General features: G+C 46.4%; 1 protein-coding gene across 2 annotated transcripts in view; it reads right to left on the bottom strand.

The window, feature by feature from the left end:
• The window catches only part of LOC115177297 (zinc finger protein 407-like), a 193,361-nt gene that overhangs the window by 103,389 nt on the left and 70,437 nt on the right, over positions 1-19,535 (bottom strand). The gene's annotated exons all lie outside the window — the stretch shown is intronic.

The following is a 19,535-nucleotide window of genomic DNA, read 5'->3' as shown; positions in this document are numbered from 1 at the left end:
CCTATTACAGTGTTCTTGCTGACAGACAACGACCACATCTAAGACGACATGACTGAGGAACAAGAAAGAAATAAAGAGAGAGAGAGAGAGAATGAAAGAAAGAAAGAAAAAGAAAAGAGTTGAGCCAGCGGCTGTGTGGTTTGGAGTGTTACTGCAGACACCGGTCTTCACTGTGGACTCCTGGACTTTCTCTCTTTTTATCTCTCTCGCTCTCTCACTTTCGGTTACTCTCTCCTTCGCCCTCTCTCTCTCTCTCTCTCTCTCTCGTTCTCTCACTTTCAGTTACTCTCTCTCCTTCGCTCTCTCCATTCCTCTATTTACCCCCCCGGCTTGTTTGTTTCTCGTTCTCTCAAAAAGTCTCTCTCCATCTGCCTCTCTGACTTCCACTCTCTTTATTGGTAATTTTGTTGTAAAGAGCGTATAGCCTAATCATTTCACCGTTCATTCATATCACAATGGCATCTTCCCCCCCACTACTGGACACACACGCGCACGCATCCTTCTGCTCTCCTACCATCGCCCCAGAGCCACATCCATCATCATCATCCCCCCCCCCCCCCCCCCCGAGGGCAGCCCATGCTAACTAACACCCCATATAAATATTCAAAACAGGCTCCGCTGTTTTGTTTTGTTATCATCATTCTCTCCCTCCTCTTTTTTTCCTCTCTAGCTCCATCTCTCCATCCATCCATCCAGAATGGTGCCTGGGAGTGACTAAACCACCCTCCTCTCCACCGAAGGAGAATGACAAGATCAAACACAGGGGAGGGAGACACTCTGGGTGACTGGAGGCAGTGGCACAGCACTCACTGACTGACTGACTGCTTCAACTAGCTATAAATAAACAAACACGCTAATTAAGTTAGCATTTTCTAGCTTTTTCTAGGTTGTTTAAGTCACTGCCGCATGGGAGGGGGAAGAGCTTGCAAACATTTCTGTTAATTATGGATTACAGCTGTCCTTCATAAACCTAATTACAGAGTGCTGAAAGGCAATGGGGGCGATTTGCATATGTGGATGAAAGACATGAAGACATGCAAAAATATGATTTTAATTAGCATTCTTTGATAGCGAGGGTTACAAATCAAACTGGCATGTTGTGAGATTTGCATCGCTCACTCTGATGATTATCTCTTCCACTGGCTTATTCTGAGCATGGCAGCGAACACTGATGGCATGACTGGCAAGGCCTGATGGAGGCACCTGGCAATGGCCTGCTAAAGTGAGACGACAGACACAAACGCGCATGCACACACACACACGAACACACACACACATAGAAAGTCACAGACAAGCTTGCGTATACGCGCCGCACAAATGGCAGGTTCAAATGAAGGGCAAGGCTAAGTGGTAAAAGAGTAAAACCATTTGTTGAAACAGGTTTCTAATCCCCTGTTCTCCATAGGTCATCTCAGGTTAGGATCTACCTCCGACAGCTTTGAGGGTGCATCCTTTACTCAAACGACTGTTGCCTACGTCATTCTTGCAACAAAGGGGACATTCCACCATGCCATTCATCCATATCAATATTTCCCCAGATTAATTTAACTATTAAAGCCTTATTTTAGCCTCGAGGGAGGCTCTTAATTTAAAGGGAGATAATACAATTTCAAAAATAAGAAATACATTTTTTTTAAATTGAGGAGTTTCACGTTCCACTCCCGTTAGACTAATCGCCGCGCCACACCTCGTTAGCTCCGTGACGCGCCGCAGCTTTGGCGATAAGCGCCGTTGACACGGCTCAATTACCCAAGTTACACTTCTTTCTCTTCCCTCCTCCTGCCTCCATCACCAGATGAAGAGATAACATGTCAATATGGGATCCAAAACAACTTCATTTGCCTAACAGTATCCCTGGATGGTTCAGGTCGGGAATCTCAATCTACAATTCCGGAAGGGATGTTGGGAGATCTAAGGAGAAGCCTCTGGCATCAGTGAGGCGCAAAATGGCTACATCCTGTGCAGAACATACAAAGCATTCTGGGATACGGAGAAAGAAAGAGAAAGACAGAGAGCGAGAGAGGTCTATCACATCACACATGGCATGTTTTACTTAGTAGAGTTAGACCTAGGCCTGTATTCATAAAGAGTCTCATAGTAGGAGTGCTGATCTGGGATCAGGTCATGTGTCCATAAACGCATTCATTATTACTGTATATAAAAGGCCAAACTGATCCTAGATCAGCACTCTGAGATGCTTTATGAATATGGGCCATGGGCCTATTCATCAAAAAATAATAGCACTTTGCTGCCATCTGTGTCAGAAACAGAAATCATGTCATTTGACTGTATTATAAGTATCAATGTGACCTGTGTGATGGCCTTGACAACGGTACGTACAGGAAGGTGAACCACGATAAAAACGGAGAGGATTTTTTGTTTGTTACTCGAGTCAAACTAAAGTCTTTCTCCTAAATGGTAAGGGTGACCAAGGAGTCATTAGGCAGAATGAGAGAGGAGCCAGGTGTGTGAGTCGCTCAACCCTCACCAAACCAAGCAGCGTGCCCAGGAGAGAGAGCTCTAGAGGGGTCTGCGTTTCCTTATGGAGCTATATGGAGCTACGGATCATTTCTCTCGGTGGGGTGAAGCCGCCTGAGACAGAGCTACTACAGTGGGCCGCTGGGCCTCATCCTGCCTCGTGTGCCAGTCCTAACGATGCCGTCCACCTGCTGTTTTAATGTCACAGCTGGAGTGCCCGCCATCCCTCACTGACTCCAGCATTAGCGGCAGGTACCTCTACATAATGCCTCCTTTTCGCCCTCCCACCTCACCCTCCCCTTCTTACACCTCTCCACCTCCCCTCTCCACATCCTTTTACCCCCTTCCACCTTCTCTCCAACTCCCCCTTGCCACACCCTACTTTCCCCCTCCATCTCCCCCTCAGCTCCTCTTCACACCCCATTACTCAGATGAACTGTGAGGTCCTCTGTACCAGGAAGCCAGAACCTCACAGTAGGCCCCTGTGCCAGGAGAGAGCGAGAGGGAGTGAGAGAGCGAGGGAGAGAAAGAGAGAGAGAGCGAGAAACAATGGGTCAAACAAACTTCCACTATATGGCCAATACAAAATAAACCATGCAAATGCTACACTAAAGCTATAGCCACACATACATTATATCTCATTCACTCTGTTTCCATAATTATACCCTACTTGGGTAAACATGATCTTTCCTTTTTCATACAAATACAGTGTGATGGAGGGGAAATAGGAATGCGAGTTGACATGTTTAAACTCTGACGGCATGACGGTCGGGTAAACTGACAAAGGATCCTGCCACGCATCCCCTGACAGGAGTGTGGAGCGACAACACGTGACAGCAACCACAGGAGACAGACAGATTGAGGACCTCTACCTCCCCTCCATCTCCCCCTTCCACCTTCTCTTCATCTGTTCCAAGATGGCGGAGCGGTCGGACGTCTGTTTTGTCTTGTCCCGTCCCGTGTATATATCGTTTTCTTTCGTATATACAGTATTTAAAAAAATGTTTAATCTCAATTTCCATCTACGGACTGAACATACTCTCCTGCAACCCGCCTAACACAATGTGGTATGGATCTGCTATTTTCTATACTTCAGAACCGGAACACCCAACAGAAGCTAGCCAGCTAACTAGCTACTAGCTAGTAGTCAGTTAGCCACTGCTAGCGTACATCACCGTTAACTCGGACATCAGCCAGCCTCAGCCCGGTCAATTCCTGTCAGTCTGCACAGCGCAATATTAACCCAAGGCATATCGGACTGCTTTTTCTCTGCCACATCTCCGGATTCCTACTGAACCTTTACACCGGATCATCGTAGCTAGCTAGCTGTTATCCGAGTGGCTACTCCTGGCTAACGTCTCTGTCCCGAAGCAAGCAGCAGTTAGCCTGGAGCTAGCCTCGAGCTAGGCCCATCTCCCAGCTAGCCGAAGAGATCCCTCAGACAATTCCTGGGCTTCAATACCTCTTTCGCCAATTGGCCTGGACCCTTTACTGACGACACGGAGCCCCGCCGATCCATCACGACTGGTCGGCCGACGTAACCGTCCGAGGGGGCTTCAACAGGCTCTTCCAGTTGCGACGTCCCCTAGAGGCCCATCGGCTAGCCCCGGCCCGCTAGCTGTCTGAATCGCCGTGTCTCCAGCTCATCTAGCTACTCACTGGACCCTATGATCACTCAGCTACACATGCCTCTCCCTAGTGTCAATATGCCTTGTCTATTGCTGTTTTGATTAGTGATTGTCTTATTTCACTGTAGAGCCTCCAGCCCTGCTCAACATGCCTTAGCTAGCCCTTTTGTTCCACCCCCCACACAGGCGGTGACCTCACCTGGCTTAAATGGTGCCTCCAGAGACAAAACCTCTGTCATCGTCACTCAATGCCTAGGTTTACCTCCACTGTACTCACATCCTACCATATCCTTGTCTGTACATTACGCCTTGAATCTATTCTTCCGTGCCCAGAAACCTGCTCCTTTTACTCTCTGTTCCGAATGCATTAGACAACCAGTTCTTATAGCCTTTAGCCGTACCCTTATCCTACTCCTCCTCTGTTCCTCTGGTGACGTAAAGGTTAATCCAGGCCCTGTAGCCCCCAGCACCACTCCCATTCCCTAGGCGCTCTCATTTGTTGACTTCTGTAACCATAAAAGCCTTGGTTTCATGCATGTCAACATTACAAGCCTCCATAAGTTTGTTTTATTCAGTGCTTTAGCACACTCCGCCAACCCGGATGTCCTAGCCGTGTCTGAATCCTGGCTTAGGAAGGCCACCAAAAATTCTGAAATTTCCATCCCTAACTATAAAACTTTTCGACAAGATAGAACTGCCAAAGGGGTCGGAGTTGCAATCTACTGCAGAGATAGCCTGCAGAGTTCTGTCATACTATCCAGGTCTGTTCCAAAACAATTCGAGCTTCTACTTTTAAAAATCCACCTTTCCAGACACAAGTCTCTCACCGTTGCCGCTTATTATAGACCCCCTTCAGCCCCCAGCTGTGCCCTGGATACCATATGTGAATTGATCGCCACCCATCTATCTTCAGAGTTTGTACTGTTAAGTGACGTAAACTGGGACATGCTTAATACCCTGGCCATCCTACAATCTAAGCTAGATGCCCTCAATCTCACCCAAATTATCAAGGAACCTACCCGGTACAACCCTAAATCCGTAACCACGGGTACCCTCTTAGATATCATCCTGACCAACTTTCCCTCTAAATACACCTCTGCTGTCTTCAATCAGGATCTCAGTGATCACTGCCTCATTGCCTGCGTGCGTAATGGGTCCGTGATCAAACGACCACCCCTCATCACTGTCAAACGCTCCCTAAAACACTTCAGCGAGCAGGCATTTCTAATCGACCTGGCCTGGGTATCCTGGAAGGATATTGACCTCATCCCGTCAGAATAGGAGGCCTGGTTGCTCTTCAAAAGTGCTTTCTTCACCATCTTAAATAAGCATGCCCCATTCAGAAAATGTAGAACTAAGAACAGATATAACCCTTGGTTCATCCTAGACTTGACTGCCCTTGACCAGCACAAAAACATCCTGTGGCGTTCTGCATTAGCATCGAATAGCCCCCGCGATATGCAACTTTTCAGGGAAGTCAGGAACCAATATACCTAGTCCGTTAGGAAAGCTAAGGCTAGCTTTTTCAAAGAGAAACTTGCTTCCTGTAGCACTAATTCCAAAATGTTCTGGGACACTGTAAAGTCCATGGATAATAAGAGCACCTCCTCCCAGCTGCTCATTGCACTGAGGATAGAAAACACTGTCACGACCGATAAATCTAAAATAATCGAGAATTTCAATAAGCATTTTTTTACGGCTGGCCATGCTTTCCACCTGGCCACCCCTACACCGGGCAACATCTCAGCACCCCCTCCTTCACCCAAATCCAGACAGCTGATGTTCTGAAAGAGCTGCAAAATCTGGATCCCTACAAATCAGCTGGGCTAGACAATCTGGACCCTCTCTTTCTAAAAGTATCCGCCAAAACTGTTGCAACCGCTATTACTAGCCTATTCAACCTCTCCTTCGTATCGTATGAGATCCCCAAAGATTGCAAAGCTGCCGCGGTCATCCCCCTCTTCAAAGGGGGAGACAATCTAGACCCAAACTGTTATAGACCTATATCCATCCTGCCCTGCCTTTCTAAGGTCTTCGAAAGCCAAGTTAACAAACAGATCACCGACCATTTCGAATCCCACCGTACCTTCTCCACTATGCAATCTGGTTTCCCAGCTCGTCATGGGTGCACCTCAGCCACGCTCAAGGTCCTAAATGATATCATAACCGCCATTGATAAAAGACAGTACTGTGCAGCCGTCTTCATTGACCTGGCCAAGGCTTTCGACTCTGACAATCACCGTATTCTTATCGGCAGACTCAATAGCCTTGGTTTCTCAAATGACTGCCTCGCCTGGTTCACCAACTACTTCTCAGAGTTCAGTGTGTCAAATCGGAGGGCCTGTTGTCCAGACCTCTGGCAGTCTCTATGGGGGTGCCACAGGGTTCAATTCTCGGGCTGACTCTTTTCTCTGTATATATCAATGATGTCGCTCTTGTGATTCCTTGATCCACCTCTACGCAGACGACACCATTCTGTATACATCTGGCCCTTCTTTGGACACTGTGCTAACTAACCTCCAAACGGGCTTCAACGCCATACAACACTCCTTCCGTGGCCTCCAACTGCTTTAAATGCTAGTAAAACTAAGTCATCCAATTGCTGCCCGCACCCTCCCGCCCGACTAGCATCACAACTCTGGACGGTCCTGACCTAGAATATGTGGACAACTACAAATACCTAGGTGTCTGGTTAGACTGTAAACTCTCCTTCCAGACTCACATTAAGCATCTCCAATCCAAAATGAAATCTAGAATCGGCTTCCTATTTCACAACAAAGCCTCCTTCACTCACTTGGAGGCTATTTACAAAATAGCCTCCAACACTCTACTCAGCAAACTGGATATAGTCTATCACAGTGCCATCCGTTTTGTCACCAAAGCCCCATATACTACCCACCACTGCGACCTGTATGCTCTCATTGGCTGGCCCTCACTACATATTAGTTGCCAAACCTACTGGCTCCAGGTCATCTATAAGTCTTCGCTAGGTAAAGCCCCTCCTTATCTCAGCTCACTGGTCACCACAGCAACACCCATCCGTAGCACGCGCTCCAGCAGGTATATTTCACTGGTCATCCCCAAAGCCAACACTTCCTTTGGCCGCCTTTCCTTCCAGTTCTCTGCTACCAATGACTGGAACGAATTGCAAAAATCACTGAAGCTGGAGTCGTATATCTCCCTCTCTAACTTTAAGAATCAGCTGTCAGAGCATCTTACCGATCACTGTACCTGTACACAGCCAATCTGTAAATAGCACACCCAACTACCCCATATTATTACTTACCTCTTGCTCTTTTGCACCCCAGTATCTCTACTTGCACATCATCATCTGCACATCTATCACTCCAGTGTTAATGTTAATTGTAATTATTTAGTCTCTGTGGCCTATTTATTGCCTACCTCCCTACATTTGCACACACTGTACATAGATTTTTCTATTGTGTTATTGACCGTACGTTTGTTTATGTGTAACTCTGTGTTGTTGTTTGTGTCACACTGCTTTGCTTTATCTTGGCCAGGTCGCAGTTGTAAATGAGAACTTGTTCTCAACTGGCCTACCTGGTTAAATAAAGGTGAAATATATACATATATATTTTTTTATCTCCCTCCCTCTATCTCCCCTCTCCACGTCCTTTTTCCCTCCTTTCACATTTTCTCCAACTCCCCTTTCCACACCCTAACTAGGGTTTCCTTTTCTTTTACGCCTGCTACATTAGGTTAGGGGGTTCATAAAGAAAGTACGCATATTTCCCCCCCCAAAAAAATCTGCCTTTCCGCCATTAAATAAAGTGAAGGAGTTAATCAAAGACTTTGCAGCCTGAAAGGAGAACGTTTTAAGTACAAACCGGTTACTGGGGTCAAGTGTATTACCAGTTGGCCACAATCAAGCCCAGACAAAATTGGAGATTCATAAAGCTCACTAACACCTGTCCAGGCTAATCTCTGCACAGAAACAATGGGTCAAAGAGACTTCCATTATATGACCAATACAAAAATAAATAAACAAAAGCCATAGCCACACACACATTACACAGCATATCTCATTCACTCTCTAATTATACCCTACTGGGGAAACATAATCTTTTCCTTTTCATATAAATACAGAGTGATGGGGGGGATATAGCAAAAGGCCTGTAGCGCATCTCACAGGTAAGTTGACATGTTTAAACTCTGACGGCTTGACGGGCCGGGAAACTGACAAAGGATCCTGCCACACATCCCCTGACAGGAGTGTGGAGTGTCGAGACGTGAGGAGACATGAGAGCAATCACAGGAGACAGACAGACGGAGGATGGAGAAGGGGCATTCTGCAAAGAACGAGCCCAGATTAGTGACTGGGGATCTATAGCTCGTCTAGGTGTTTAATGGAAGCCGTACGCTTGATGGGGAGAAAAGGCCCCCCAAAATGGACAAAAAAATTAGGAGGGAGAGCGGGAGAGTACGGAGGCAAATCTTAAGGCAGTGGGATACCTCCGCGGAGAGAGAGGGAGAGAGATGGAGGAAGAGAAGGAACTAGGGAATAAGAGGAAGAGAGAGTGAAAGAGATAAAGAGAGAGAGAGAGAGAGAGAGAGAGAGAAAAATAAGTGCAGTGCTGTCACTTCGTTTGACGGGAGGAAGGGTGACTTCACATCAATATTGCTCTGGAAATATGCCATAATGTATCAGCCATTAAATAAATAAATAAAATGTCTGAATAGATTTTTTTACACCACCGCTGGTGTACTTGATCTATTCTGAGGTGATTTTAATACACTTCAAATAAGAACTAAAATGATTCTTTGATGGTCAATCCCCGTCAAGACGTTCACTAAAACAGACACCTCTCATTTAAAATGGCACAATGCGTGTGTGTGTGGGTGTGTGTGCGCGCATACATACGTGCGTGCGAGAGAGAGAGCGCGAGTGCACTTGCGTGTGTCTCTGTGGTAACCAACATAAAGAGTTCTCCCTCTCTTTGTCTGTCTGTGTCTCTGTGTGTGTGTGTTGCATTTCGGATCAGCTGCCGAGGCAGGTATTGGGCCCTGACGGATTGATTGAGCAGCCGTCCTCATCGACAGTGGCAGCGCCCCACAGAGCTCACAGCTCCGTGGCACACCGTTCCATTAAAGAACCATTTAGGGGGAGAAACGTTCCACCTGCAGACGACCCTACAGCTCACTAATGCGAGATGAAACTATTTCGGCGACAGAAAGAAGAAAAAAAATCCTGTCTTCTTCCGCCAACAGCAGATTTTCTGATCTGGCTTCTTTTTAAGAGAATGCCAATATGATATAAAATCCTCTATTATTGATATCCTCGTTATGTTGCCAGTGGCAGTTTAAACGTTAAAGAGCCCCTGGCTCTGAGCGTCGTAGGAGCGCTGTTTGCATAATATGCGATTCGACATCATTATGTATTCTAATTAACCGATTTAATGTGTAAGTAGGAAAAAGAAAGAGAAACTTGAAAATGCTGAACAAGGAGGAAGAAAGAGAATATATTGTATTTGGTTCCAAGATAAATAAATAAAAAGATCATTATTCATACATGGTATCTGAAGAGCAGCATATAAAACTTGCAAGGGCAGTTTCACGTTTGAATGATCTGGTATTGTCCCTTTAAAACTCCCTATATTCAGAAGGAACAATATACGTTACAAAAAGAAAAAGAAAGAAAAGCTGGGGTTTGATACTAGAAGAGAACAGGCCTCTCCACTTCCTAATAATAAGAGGAGAGAACAGGCCTCTCCACTTCCTAATAATAAGAGGAGAGAACAGGCCTCTCCACTTCCTAATAATAAGAGGAGAGAACAGGCCTCTCCACTTCCTAATAATAAGAGGAGAGAACAGGCCTCTCCACTTCCTAATAATAAGAGGAGAGAACAGGCCTCTCCACTTCCTAATAATAAGAGGAGAGAACAGGCCTCTCCACTTCCTACTAATAAGAGAAGAGAACAGGCCTCTCCACTTCCTAATAATAAGAGGAGAGAACAGGCCTCTCCACTTCCTAATAATAAGAGGAGAGAACAGGCCTCTCCACTTCCTAATAATAAGAGAAGAGAACAGGCCTCTCCACTTCCTAATAATAAGAGGAGAGAACAGGCCTCTCCACTTCCTAATAATAAGAGGAGAGAACAGGCCTCTCCACTTCCTAATAATAAGAGGAGAGAACAGGCCTCTCCACTTCCTAATAATAAGAGGAGAGAACAGGCCTCTCCACTTCCTAATAATAAGAGGAGAGAACAGGCCTCTCCACTTCCTAATAATAAGAGGAGAGAACAGGCCTCTCCACTTCCTAATAATAAGAGGAGAGAACAGGCCTCTCCACTTCCTAATAATAAGAGGAGAGAACAGGCCTCTCCACTTCCTAATAATAAGAGGAGAGAACAGGCCTCTCCACTTCCTAATAATAAGAGGAGAGAACAGGCCTCTCCACTTCCTAATAATAAGAGGAGAGAACAGGCCTCTCCACTTCCTAATAATAAGAGGAGAGAACAGGCCTCTCCACTTCCTACTAATAAGAGAAGAGAACGGGCCTCTCCACTTCCTAATAATAAGAGGAGAGAACGGGCCTCTCCACTTCCTACTAATAAGAGGAGAGAACGGGCCTCTCCACTTCCTAATAATAAGAGGAGAGAACCGGCCTCTCCACTTCATAATAATAAGAGGAGAGAACGGGCCTCTCCACTTCCTAATAATAAGAGGAGAGAACGGGCCTCTCCACTTCCTAATAATAAGAGGAGAGAACGGGCCTCTCCACTTCCTAATAATAAGAGGAGAGAACCGGCCTCTCCACTTCCTAATAATAAGAGGAGAGAACCGGCCTCTTTACTTCCTAATAATAAGAGGAGAGAACAGGCCTCTCCACTTCCTAATAATAAGAGAAGAGAACAGGCCTCTCCACTTCCTAATAATAAGAGGAGAGAACAGGCCTCTCCACTTCCTAATAATAAGAGGAGAGAACAGGCCTCTCCACTTCCTAATAATAAGAGGAGAGAACAGGCCTCTCCACTTCCTAATAATAAGAGGAGAGAACAGGCCTCTCCACTTCCTAATAATAAGAGGAGAGAACAGGCCTCTCCACTTCCTAATAATAAGAGGAGAGAACAGGCCTCTCCACTTCCTAATAATAAGAGGAGAGAACAGGCCTCTCCACTTCCTAATAATAAGAGGAGAGAACAGGCCTCTCCACTTCCTAATAATAAGAGGAGAGAACAGGCCTCTCCACTTCCTAATAATAAGAGGAGAGAACAGGCCTCTCCACTTCCTAATAATATGAGGAGAGAACAGGCCTCTCCACTTCCTAATAATAAGAGGAGAGAACAGGCCTCTCCACTTCCTACTAATAAGAGAAGAGAACAGGCCTCTCCACTTCCTAATAATAAGAGGAGAGAACAGGCCTCTCCACTTCCTACTAATAAGAGGAGAGAACGGGCCTCTCCACTTCCTAATAATAAGAGGAGAGAACCGGCCTCTCCACTTCATAATAATAAGAGGAGAGAACGGGCCTCTCCACTTCCTAATAATAAGAGGAGAGAACGGGCCTCTCCACTTCCTAATAATAAGAGGAGAGAACGGGCCTCTCCACCTCCTAATAATAAGAGGAGAGAACCGGCCTCTCCACTTCCTAATAATAAGAGGAGAGAACCGGCCTCTCCACTTCCTAATAATAAGAGGAGAGAACGGGCCTCTCCACTTCCTAATAATAAGAGGAGAGAACGGGCCTCTCCACTTCCTAATAATAAGAGGAGAGAACGGGCCTCTCCACTTCCTACTAATAAGAGGAGAGAACGGGCCTCTCCACCTCCTAATAATAAGAGGAGAGAACGGGCCTCTCCACTTCCTAATAATAAGAGGAGAGAACGGGCCTCTCCACTTCCTAATAATAAGAGGAGAGAACGGGCCTCTCCACTTCCTAATAATAAGAGGAGAGAACGGGCCTCTCCACTTCCTACTAATAAGAGGAGAGAACGGGCCTCTCCACCTCCTAATAATAAGAGGAGAGAACGGGCCTCTCCACTTCCTAATAATAAGAGGAGAGAACCGGCCTCTCCACTTCCTAATAATAAGAGGAGAGAACGGGCCTCTCCACTTCCTAATAATAAGAGGAGAGAACGGGCCTCTCCACTTCCTACTAATAAGAGGAGAGAACGGGCCTCTCCACTTCCTAATAATAAGAGGAGAGAACGGGCCTCTCCACTTCCTAATAATAAGAGGAGAGAACGGGCGTCTCCACTTCCTAATAATAAGAGGAGAGAACGGGCCTCTCCACTTCCTACTAATAAGAGGAGAGAACAGGCCTCTCCACTTCCTAATAATAAGAGGAGAGAACGGGCCTCTCCACTTCCTAATAATAAGAGGAGAGAACGGGCCTCTCCACTTCCTAATAATAAGAGGAGAGAACGGGCCTCTCCACTTCCTAATAATAAGAGGAGAGAACGGGCCTCTCCACTTCCTAATAATAAGAGGAGAGAACCGGCCTCTCCACTTCCTAATAATAAGAGGAGAGAACCGGCCTCTCCACTTCCTAATAATAAGAGGAGAGAACGGGCCTCTCCACTTCCTAATAATAAGAGGAGAGAACGGGCCTCTCCACTTCCTAATAATAAGAGGAGAGAACGGGCCTCTCCACTTCCTAATAATAAGAGGAGAGAACGGGCCTCTCCACTTCCTAATAATAAGAGGAGAGAACGGGCCTCTCCACTTCCTAATAATAAGAGGAGAGAACGGGCCTCTCCACTTCCTAATAATAAGAGGAGAGAACGGGCCTCTCCACTTCCTAATAATAAGAGGAGAGAACCGGCCTCTCCACTTCCTAATAATAAGAGGAGTGAACCGGCCTCTCCACTTCCTAATAATAAGAGGAGAGAACGGGCCTCTCCACTTCCTAATAATAAGAGGAGAGAACCGGCCTCTCCACTTCCTAATAATAAGAGGAGAGAACGGGCCTCTCCACTTCCTAATAATAAGAGGAGAGAACAGGCCTCTCCACTTCCTAATAATAAGAGGAGAGAACCGTTCTCTCCACTTCCTAATAATAAGAGGAGAGAACAGGCCTCTCCACTTCCTAATAATAAGAGGAGAGAACGGGCCTCTCCACTTCCTAATAATAAGAGGAGAGAACGGGCCTCTCCACTTCCTAATAATAAGAGGAGAGAACGGGCCTCTCCACTTCCTAGTAATAAGAGAAGAGAACAGGCCTCTCCACTTCCTAATAATAAGAGGAGAGAACAGGCCTCTCCACTTCCTAATAATAAGAGGAGAGAACAGGCCTCTCCACTTCCTAATAATAAGAGGAGAGAACAGGCCTCTCCACTTCCTAATAATAAGAGGAGAGAACAGGCCTCTCCACTTCCTAATAATAAGAGGAGAGAACGGGCCTCTCCACTTCCTAATAATAAGAGGAGAGAACAGGCCTCTCCACTTCCTAATAATAAGAGGAGAGAACAGGCCTCTCCACTTCCTAATAATAAGAGGAGAGAACAGGCCTCTCCACTTCCTAATAATAAGAGGAGAGAACAGGCCTCTCCACTTCCTAATAATAAGAGGAGAGAACAGGCCTCTCCACTTCCTAATAATAAGAGGAGAGAACAGGCCTCTCCACTTCCTAATAATAAGTAACACACTAAAGTTCCGTCCTCGTATGAGAATACATACAAGCCCCATTTTCAAGAAGCAGAAACGTATCAAAACGGCTGGATGTTAAAGGCAGTTAGTCGTCCCTTACTCATTTCATCACGTCCTTATTGTCTCTCTCTTCCTCACCGCGGCGCCGTTAGAGATATGAAAAACACATGGGCTTTCCTTCCTCTCCTCCGTCCGTGTTAAATCGTTAAGCAGGAGTCCTGCTCATTATATTTCGAAAACAAAACTTCTCTTATACCAAATAAATCACGAGCAGCGCCACTAACAGCCGTGAAGGGATAAATTACGACACGCCTCGCTGGTCGTGTCGGCCTTTTAAAAAGCTTGCTGCACAATTTCTAGGATGTAGCGTCATTTGTAACGCTGGTTGGTTTATGTTGCGTTGGCCTCTCTGCGGGTATCTGTGCAGTATTAAGGTGGCGAAGGAAAAACAACAACGCTATTTTGCATTGCGTGTTTTTTCAGCGTTCGACAGTTAGCCTGTGAATGTTATTTAAAGCCACGTTTTGTGTTGTTTGTTTTTTTTATGACGCAAGGGTGTGCATAAACCTACACATTGGATTGCTATATCAACATGTGTGTCCACGTAGGCTAGTCTAGCTGAATTTCATACCACTGCAACATTTTGTGTGTGTCTCTTGCTTTTCCTCGTCCATCCATCTGCTCTCACATGTAAAGATGGATTGAAGTGGATGAATTTTACTTCCATGTGTGCTGACCATTCACCTATGAACACTGGCTCAGTGTCAGGCAGGCAGTTCTAAATCTCTGTCCCATAAGGAGCAGTGAAGGTTTGAGAGAGAGAGAGAGAGAGAGAGAGAGAGAGAGAGAGCGAGAGAGAGACAGAGACAGAGACAGAGACAGAGAGAGAGAGAGAGAGAGAGAACACCACCTCCCTAGCCCCTGTGAGCAGATTACAAAACCAGGGTTACCAGGGATGCGAGGGAATAACAGGGTCATGTTCATTAGGGAAACAACTTACAACACTTTGCAAAACAACACAAAAATGAGTGTTTCTTATTGACCATTCCATGTAATTCCTCCCTGTTCCCCCCCCCCCGTTTGGTGCCTGATGAACATGACCCAGGGCTGCCTGGGGCTAACAAGGGCTGGGTCTGGCACTCAGATCCGTTTACCCAGACCTCCCTCTCCCCCTCCCGGGGATTTAAACAAACACAACCCTTGATGAGACCAAGAAACATGGACTTATTTAGTCTGTTTACTGTTGTACACTCTATCTGCCAGTCCTCAGAGAACAAATTAAACGTAGAAAACAGAGAGGTAAATAAATAATTAAACCCCGATGGTATGGAAGAATTCCTGAAGCCCGGTGAGTGAGGAAAAAAAATCCTATTTTCACAGAAGGCTTTGTTCTTACCACACCTTAAGAACAGAACAGAGGCGTGAGGATTTCACTGAGCTGATTTACTACAATATATCAAATCAAATAAAGGTTCCAAACCGAAACAATGCTCTACAACGGAATAATCCATCAGAGTTCTCGGTGAATCAAAGGATATGAACACGCCACACTCAACTCGGACGAGTCAAGAGATCTTGAAAGAGAGAAAAGCCCCTCTAATGTCAACCTTGTTGTTTCTGAGTGATCTCGCACATTAAAACGAATGGAAAGAACACGACAGAGAGAGAGTTGTGTTTCTCTCACAATAGCTTTCCTAAAGCAGATAATCCATAAAACATAAGGCCATATTGACGTTTACCCCGGCCTGAGTGAAGGATAATGCACCGATGTCAGAGCTGGCTGAGCTGCCTGCCTGTCTCTCTGTGTGTGTGTGTGTGTGTGTGTGTGTGTGTGTAACGCTAGCTACCACTCTCATTACCGCTGCGCTGTAGGGCAGCTAAGGTCACTCCCTGGAAGAGGAAAATAAACTATTGCACTCATCAAATATGCACTTATTCCGTGAGAGAAAGTCTTATCACATATTGAAAGTCAAGTCTGTGTAGTAAAGTCAATGGAGGTCATACAGTTTGTGTAGATTTGTAAGGTGAAAGTTGTGTTCCTATTATGACTCTCTGATCTTTAACCGCGAGTTATAGAAGTATAAAGGTGTCTCCTCTCTTTCACAGAATAGTGGGATTCTATAGGTTCAAGTACCGCTTATGATTCTGCACAATATATCGATACATCAATATTATGAAGTGGATGCTGCCTCCCACTCAAGGCTTGAACCCTCACACTTCCACACACATACATGTACCCATTATCTCTCTCTCACTCACTCAGTCACAAACCAACACACCTTACAAACACACAGGCTTTGTTAGGTTATTGTTGGTGTCGTCCTAACAGCCGCAAGAGAGAACAGAGTGAAGTGTCTGTTTAGAAACGTGCCCTCAGCCTAAAACACCCTCATTAAATTGAACGGTCTCAGGCACATTTACACGTCACACTACTCACAGCACTGATGCGGTGTAGCTGCTATCTCGCTAGCTAGCAGTCTAGGTCTAAGCTTTGACTCAGCGCACAATAAACAACACTATTCTCTTGGGGTAGTTTAAATGTCACCTTACTTAATAAAGTCCAACATGGATAGAAAGAAGTCTGTTTTAACCACCGCACAACAACAGTAGCCTGTTTACATTTCTGACTGAGATGAAGAAAACCTTGAGAGGAACAGTGAGCTCTGCCACCATGGCCATTTAAAAAGCCAATCCCAGCGTTGGGGTCTTAAGAAGAAGGGGCCCCATTTAAATTGCAAAGGTCCTCCTCAGTCACCGGCATACAGAATGCAATATGTTACACCGGGTCCTCAGAAGTAAATGAATAAATAAATAAATAAGTAAATAAAGGATGACATGCAAATGAGGGTGACGGAGGCGCGGTCTCAGCCCGTTCGGTGATGCGCCAGCCATTAATCAACCGGCACATGCAAAGCGTCCGCTCCCGTCCTTAGCATATTCACATATTCTAATGAAGCCGCTGACATGCAAATGAGGACGACCTTTTCGTTTGCTTTCCTGCGACTTTTACATTTATATACTAGCGAGTGGAGAGGGTGGCTAGCGTACGTGACGTCGCGCTGTGGGCACCTGGAACTCTGAGACACTGTAATTAGGCTAATCTATTACCGTGCGCTGCCTGTCACACCTTCTCTTTATGGCGTAGGACACACTTGTCGGACACTTTATTTATTTGCGCTCGTTCTGAGGAATGGATGGATGGTCGGATAGTCGGTCGCTGGGATTTAGATCCAGACTAGACATTTCCTCCTGTCCCCCCCAAACCCCACCCCCCTGGCCCACGATTGAATCCCTCTGCTGGGGTTGGTCTGATGGGTGGCTGGGTGGGAGTCCTGCCACTGCCGCTGCACCCTAGCCGCACCCTAGCGTGACTCTCCCACTCAGGTCCCCTCTCTGTCCCCCCCTATCTCCCCTGCTGCTGAGAGGCCCTACCCGGGGCATAGAGACAGAGAGACCATCCCTATCACCAAGGAAGCAGGCAGTCAGGGCAGCGGGGTCCAACACTGTCGACGGGGAGGCAGGAGGAGCGAACCGGCAGGGAGGGAAGAAAGTTATGCCACCATACCATGACTTTGAACTTTCCCAGTTGATGCAGAAATACTGAAATGAAAGATGCGCTCGGCGCAGAGGGGAGGAGGGAAGGAGGGAGGATAGACGGATGGGAGGAAGAGGAGACAGGAGGCCCACTGAGAGAGGAGACAAGGCCCTCACCCCTCTGCCAGGAAGCATTCTACTGGGCTGACAGTTATGGATAGGAAACATTACTGGGGCTGGTAATTAAAGCAAAAACTGATACCGTCTCTTGGATGGGGGATTTCAGACGCCGCATCTATTTGTCACTGCTGCGCACTCGCCAAGGCCAGATTGAATTACACACATATTTAGTCCCGCAGAGTACGCCAGCTTTCATCTACTATCTATCTAGATATCTACATATCTATCCGTTCAGTCATGTCGCTCACTTTGACATTAGATCCACTTAAGAACATGTTTTTGGTTTCCTGTCTGTAAACCTTTGATTGTCTCCTCTCCATTAATAGCTAACTCAATAACCATTCTGATTACATCACATAACAATGGCTCTGATCCTGCAAAAAAACACATCTTCCTCTCCCTCCACGTTCACTCAAAAGCGAGTGAGTGACTTAGTGAGTGACTCAGTGACCGACTTAGCGTGTGAACTCGTGAATGACTCAGAGACTGAGTTAGTGACTGTGTAAGCTAGTGAAGGACTGAATGACTGCATGGGCGAGTGACTGACTACCCGGAGAAAAGGCCAGCAGAGGACTAGGGGGATGCCATGTCACCAGGCTGGGGGATCGGTGACACTGAGCATGTCACGGGGTGACGGCTGCACTCTGCTAGGACTAGTCGCCCCTCCGGCGCTGTCACAGGAACCAGCCGCTCCCGTTACTGACACTACCCCCTCTGACAAGCCAAACACGACAAACCTCAGACAAGCCCTGACGGCACACACAGACGGAGACGGAGAGAGAGGGAGAGGGCGGAGGAGAGAGAGGAGAGGGAGAAGGGGGGGGATAGAGAGGGAGAAAGAGGATGGGGAGAGCGAGAAGGATGGAGAGAGAGAAGGATGGAGAGATAGTCGAATGTGAGAAAAATAGGGAAAAATAGGAAAAAGGGAGAGGGTGAGGAGGAGGGGAGACAGAGAAGGCGAAGGGAGAGAGACAGCACTAGAGAACGTGGGAGGAGATAGAGAGGGTTCAGAGAGAGAAAGAGCAGGAGAGGGAGGGGTGGAGGAGAGAGGAGCAGAGCGAGCGGCAAGACTGATCGCTGTTGATCTTCACGATAAGCGTTCCGGACAACTTGTGACCAAAGTGGCGCTCCAACACTAATCGGCCGTGAAGGCTGACCCGCAGCTAGGCAGCAGAGTTCAGATCGGATAGGGCCGGCACTCGGGCCCAGACGAGATTGCCCCGGACAGGAGACATCTAGGCATCAAAACTCCCTGAGAAATTGTGACATGGCTTCAGTGCACTGTGAGAAGAACATGAAGAAGAAGAAAAAGTAGCGAGCAGTGATACTCGGCGCTCTTGGCAGTGAGGGCAGACTTATCGGGCTAAGATGAAAAGAGAAGGACAGAGGGAGAGCGGAGAGAGGAAGAGGGGGGTGGGGGGGAAAGGGAAGGATGGAAAATATGAGAGGGAGGAAAAAAATATCAATTTTATTGACAATTATGTTAGAGTCATTTGAAAAGGAGTTGGAACTGTCTCTGTCTGAAAGAACAACCTTGAAATGTGTGTGTGTTCACCCTCTAGCCTACTTTGAGCGTAAATGTGTGTGTGTGTGTGTGTGTGTGTGTGTGTGTGTGTACACATATACAGGGGAGAGTTACTAACAAATTATTATTAACAAATGAATAACAACATGAATACAAATTGAGCAAAACATGTCTGGGGACTCAAAGTATGACTGAAAAACCTGGGCTTCAGATGGCCTGAAAATATCATCAAATCAGAAGTGTGGGCCACATGTACATCGCCCTAACTCTTACCTATCAGCCAATATTTATGAAGTTCTTCACAACCACAATCCGAACAACAAACTAAATCAACTTTCCTCCATAGAAGACACTGGGACAAATGGCAAAGCCCACAGTGTGCATGTCAAACCCGAATCTCCGTGTCGCTTTAACAGTGAAAACCAATGGCCTCAAAACTGAACCTTGGGGAGTGCCAAGTAATTAGATACTACTATACTTGACTGAGAAAATACACCGAAAAACATAATAACTCTACTATAACAACCCAGTAACGACATGTGCAATGAATGACAGCTTCAATCAACTTCACTTTCAATCCC

The sequence above is a fragment of the Salmo trutta genome, chromosome 37 (genome assembly GCF_901001165.1).
Source record: "Salmo trutta chromosome 37, fSalTru1.1, whole genome shotgun sequence".
In the NCBI taxonomy this organism is placed as follows: domain Eukaryota; kingdom Metazoa; phylum Chordata; class Actinopteri; order Salmoniformes; family Salmonidae; genus Salmo; species Salmo trutta.
Note: the sequence above shows the minus strand (reverse complement) of the source record. Positions and strands in the feature narration are given on the sequence as shown.